Source organism: Sipha flava, unplaced genomic scaffold, assembly GCF_003268045.1.
Source record: "Sipha flava isolate LNK unplaced genomic scaffold, YSA_version1 40299_pilon_pilon, whole genome shotgun sequence".
Taxonomy (NCBI): Eukaryota; Metazoa; Arthropoda; class Insecta; order Hemiptera; family Aphididae; genus Sipha; species Sipha flava.
This window is the reverse complement of record NW_020273113.1, coordinates 1-6,139: the sequence shown is the minus strand read 5'-3', so window position 1 is coordinate 6,139 and position 6,139 is coordinate 1.

Here is a 6,139-nt window from a genome sequence, read left to right as displayed (position 1 = left end):
TTGTAATTTTAATCAATTTTTTTTAATTTGCAATTGTACTTGTAAAATCGATGTTGTTGTACATGGTCATTTTAATTAACATTCGTGATATATAAACTGTAAATAATTAATATAGAATTTTTTTTATAAGACCTGATTTGTTTTTTTTCCTATTTTCATAATTTATTAGTATATTGATTTTGTAATTAAAAAATATTGATTTATTCACATTAATAGATTTTCATAATATATATTATATTCATTATTAGCATTTATGGCAGTTGAAATTGGTAATGTTGCATTATGTTGGTAAAATAGTATTAAAAATAAATTACTTATAAATTACTACTGTTTAAGAAATAAAAAAAAAATTATAATACATATTTTCTAGTTTTGGTGCCAGAGTTAGGCAAAAATTAAATTAAAATTATGAATAAAAAATAAAATCATGAATAACTAATTTTTTTGTGAATAAAGAATAATATTTTGTTTTAAGTAGTTTTAGTTAGTTGTGAACAGATTATTCTGAATGAATTAAATAAATACTGAATAATAACCAATTTTAAAAATATAATATTAATTTTATTGAATATTATAATAATAATATTATTATTATTATTATATTACTAGCTGACCCGACAAACGTTGTTTTGTCATATAAATTATTTCTAGAGAATATTTTGCTAGAAAAAAATAACTAATTAAATATAGGCATGTAAGAATGTGGGTAAGGATAAGGATGTAATGAAGATATATGGCGTGCTATGAATGGTAACGAAATATAAAAATGAAAAAACATCAAACATTTATTTTTTTAATAATTTATTAAAATTGCTCGAGAGCACACCACGTATAATTATCCGTGTGAAAAATATGATGTGCTCAAATCTAAGCTACAGACATTGTTTGGCTTTGAAACTTATTGATAGTCATTGCAAATGCCAATCTAATTGGAAATTTAAAGCGTTTAAATTGTATTGGCACATCTGTGGGTATAATAGAGATTCGCGGTAATAATATATTTTCACCTCGGAATTTGCCATTTAAAATTATGGCTTCGATAACATTTTTCATTAATTTTTTAACAACTTATCGCGTGTCGTTGTACAACCGTGGTAGGTCAAATTATGAAGCAAAATAACCAAAGAACAAACCTTCAATTGTAAATTATGCGGTGGCATGCCTGGTAAGTCCAATGAGTTTAAAAACTCTGTTAGATAATTTACAGCTTCAGTAGCATAGCAAACTATCTATAGATTTGTATGACACCATGTCTCCTGATAATAAATGTTTATCTTGAGATTCAATTCGTTGACGTCCACATTTTTTACTACTAAAATTGCCCTTTCTGCCAGCCACTCATGATTTATGTATTGTCTGTGTACATTGGAAAATATCTAGTCAATGAGAGCATCTTGCGAATAAATGATTGTGCAGAAATCGGTCGGTAATTTTATACATTCCGTTTTATCTGTAGTAACTTTCCCATCTCCAATATCTAACAATTGTTTTGAGAATCTTCTGCACGCAGCTTTTTTTGATTAAATCGCAAGTATCAAAATCGTTCGCTCTCTGTCTTTACATACATTTCGACCATGAATTGTTGACGAAGCTCATGATATCGTAGAATAATTTTGTCTTGATCTCGTTTAATCATCAACCGATATGCATAATAATTTTTCGAACTAACATTCTTATTTGTTTCGACACCTGTTGCGGGATCTTTTTTTGTTTAATATTTATGCAATAACCGTCATTTACTACCAAAAATAAAATTAATAGTTTTTAAATAGTTTTTTATAGTTTTTTAATAGTTTTTTAATAGTTTTATTTAATAATTCATTTTCAATTGTGCAGTTATCGACCTGGTCAAAAAGGGCTATTTTTAGGGTTTTTCCAGCAATAATTCTAATTTTTCTCGCCGTAAAAACTATCCTTGAACTTCAACGAACATTTGAAAAAAAGATTTGGCTAAATTGGTCCAGGCGTTGTTGAGTTATGTGCTTACCAACACATTTTGCGATTCATTTTTATATTATAGATAATATAATATTATTATATTATTATAATATTCATAATATTCATTATTCATAGAAAAGCAAATAATTATAGAATAATCATGGCAAAAATAATAATTGAATAATAATAAATTATATAATTTAAATATAAATTAAATAATAATATTATACTAAATAAAATTTCAGCACCTATATAATATGGAGTTTGACATAAAGTTTGAAACTGTGTGCCGGGGACGACACTCGGTTCTTTATATATATATACAAAGAAATAAATATAAAATTATTTATTTAACATTAAATAAAAATGATACAATCCATTCAATAAATACAAAGATATTCCGGGCCGTGCGTCTGGGCGGTATCGGACAAGAGTAGGTGCACAGTTGACAGCGGACTGTCGCTTTAAACAAGCGAGCGCGTATCGACCCATTATCACTTTCACTTTCACATCACGATCACTTTACCAGCCGACGCTCACGCAAGCGCGCCGGAACGGTTTTTTTTACGAATATTGGCCCTGAAATGTGACGTTTAAAGTGTTGATGAATTGGTCTTCGAATCGCGGAGCCTCGCGTGTAAATACTGCTGGAGCCGGTCGGATTTATGGTTGTCTGTCATTCGTCGTTGTTTTTCACGGCCGTGATTGCCGCAGCCGAGATCGCCATAGGCACCGCAACCGCCTTTGCCGCCGCATTCGTCCTAATCGCCATTGGGTGCTTCTATTCTTCTTATCTTGATATTTTAATACATTGATGGTTTTGAATAAAAGAATGGAGTGTCGATACTTCGAAAAGTAACCGGTATTTTTAGCCAATCAGACATCGACGCTCCATTCTCATTGGTTGAATTTTTATCTATCCAGTCGACGATGTTCTTGGTGGCCCTGAAAAGGGCCGTTTTCGTCTGAGCGCGGGCTCCGTTTCAAGTTATATCAAACTTTGTTTTAAATCAATTACAAAAATGTAACTAAAGCAGTAAAACCTTATGTGTGGGTAAATAACATGTCGATATTGAGTGCTAAACCCTTGGATCATATACCTACCATATGATATAGTATATGATCTAAGGCTAAACTAGTTAGATTAGCCCCTCATAGATAAAAATATTTCTTATGATTTTTGGTTTAAAAATTTTTTATAGTAGATAATATAACAATAAAAAAAACATACCGTTTTCGATTTTTAATAAAGTTAGAATTTTAAGTTATCTACGAATCATTTGATATAAGAACGACTATGAAAAATAATGAATAATGAATAACAAATACATATTTGTAAAAATTGAAATTATGAATAAAACAAATCTAGAATAATCAAATTAAAAATAAATTAATAAAGAATAAATTTATATTCAAATAATCAATCAAATAATTTTTTATTCCACTAATGCCTTACTCTGTTTGGTACTAGGTAATGCTATGAATAGTATATAATCCTAAATCTAGCTGTATTAATGTTTGATATCTGTACTCTGTTTTAAATTTCGCCAACAACATGATTATGATTTATTAAAAATGGATATTATATTGAATATTTTTGTGATTAAAAATAAATAAAAGTGATAATTTGTATAATTCTATATTTGGCTAACAATTTATATTATATTTATTTGAATATATCTATTATATTCAATAACTTCTCAAAACTCTGAAACATTGTCTTGTACGTTGATTCATTGTTCATTAATTATTTCTATATTTTTACACTAAATTATTAAATGTATTTTTACCAATTGGTAGGCAAAGTTTAATTTAGATAAGGCGAGATATCCAATATTACTTCTTAAGCTGTTAATACTATTAATAAATTGCATTTTAAAGTAAGTACTTTTGTAAGCTTAATCATTTTTCATATTTATACTTCATACTTACCTAGTGACATATAAATGTTTAATTCAAGTTCTGAATAATTCAATAATTCCAGGTGGGGGGGCAGAGTGGGGCAAATATTTTTTTTATATGGGCTAAGGTTTTTTTTGACAAATACTGAGGATATTTAAATAAAAAATAAATATTTATGTGTCATACAACATAATATAGCTATTATTTTCTTGACATACAAGCAGTGGCGTAATAATGGTAAGGGGAAAGGGGATACATCCCCTCCGGACGCTTCTTTTTTTAAGAATAACTATAATTAAATTCTAGTAAAAAAAGTAGTAGTAAAAAAAGATTTTAAAATAAGAAATAAGAATTCATGGATATTATCAGAGTTGAGATTTTATTTTATTTTGCTAATATAAAACTACGATAACTCAACAATTACAATATATGACAAGAAAATTATATAACTCATAGTTAAAATATAATACTGATAAATCTACAGTTTACGACTCTTGTTTAGTGTTTAAAGCAGTGTATTATGGCAACACACTCATAGGCGAAATTTGGGGGGGGGCTTGGGTGTTCTTAGCATCCCCATTTTCAAAATTAGCACCCTCAAATTTGTACATGTTAATTTACCTTTAAGTACCCATTTCTTTAATGTATAGAAAAACAGAGTTTTTATTGTATAAATATTTTAATTTATTAATTAAATAATGGTGGTGGAAGTTCGTCCTTCGTCTCTTTGGTCCTCGAACTGGATAATAGTAATACGTTGGGATGCCAGATTTTGAAATGCCTAAACCTAAACTTATCAAATTACTCTTTTTTTATTTTGATATAAAAACAAAATATGTATATTAAATTTTATTTTCTGTCAGCTCTTATTAACTGGGATAGTCTGAATGATCGGCCGGGACACCGGGATGAGTGGCAAGCCTAGTAGTAAATACAGGTACTGAGTTTTAAAGAAATGATAAGTCATTTTTTATCAAAACGGTTCTGAGCAAAGGTTTAGTATAAAAATCAACGATTTATAAATATTTTTAGTCTAATTATCGAAGGTTCTTTTTTTATCAACCTATTTAACATTTTACTGTCTGACGAAGAATATTATTTATTTTTCAATCAAATATTTATTATTCAAAGTTTCATTATGATTGGATGGACCAAATTTTTTTAATAAACATTTAATGTTAAAAATTGATATAAAAACAGTAAAATCCGTAAAAATCGTAAGTATAAAAAAAGTACACTAGGAAATAAATTTCAGACTAACCATTTTTATAAAAAAAATTCAGAATTGGTAAATAAGTAATTACTCGTATATGAATTTAGTGATATTACATTTTCACTTAATATCCAAAAATAAAATTTTTATTACATAAAGACTTTCAAAAAATTAGGCATTTTTTAAAGTTCTATGTTTAAATCAAATGTGCTTTTAAAAAATTTTATCAAATACGAAAAAAAAATATCTTTGCTATAGGGTAGTAAGAGTTTCAAATTTCTAGCCATATTACTTTTGGATTTATGACTAAATAACTAAAACCTGAAAAGTGAAAGTCTTATTTATAGCGTATTTTTACCACTTCAGGACAGTTATTTTCCTCACGCCTGGAAAAAATATTAAAATTTAAAAATATTATAAAAAATGAACTATATAAAGTACTACCACATGCCAATTTAAAATCTAAAAAGTTCCTAGAAAAAACTTGTGGACCAGTATTTCTATTCAAAAAAGTTTTAAAAAAATAAAATACAAACATGATGATGTTTGTATTTTTTTTTTTTTTTTTTTATCATATTACCATAATATTCTTACCGAATCGCTTCACTAAAAATCTAAATTTGATCATGTATTTAAACATTTGTGTTTACAGATGGGTAATTCGTTGTACGCACAATAAAAATATAAAATCAAAGTGAACAATTTAATTAAAAAAAAACAGCATGACGATTCAATAAGTAGTTTCAGAGTGTATCCCGAACAAAAAAAAAGCGACTTAATTTTATATAGTAGTCTATACTGGCTAACTGCCAATTCTGCTCTATCAGCTGTAGTAAACTTTAATTCACCAATTTAATTATGGTGCCATAATTGGGTATTGCAGTATTTTACAATTAATTCATTGTTCTCGTTTAATAAAGATTAAAATATGGTACTTTGAACTTGAGATATGGAGAAATATGAGAGTAATAAAAATGTTATATTTTTTATTACTTTTAAATTGTACATTTTAAATAACGATCGTAAGTGAATATTGTGTTTTTTTTTTTAGAATTGTATGTTATTAAATTCAGTGGTGTGGCGAAC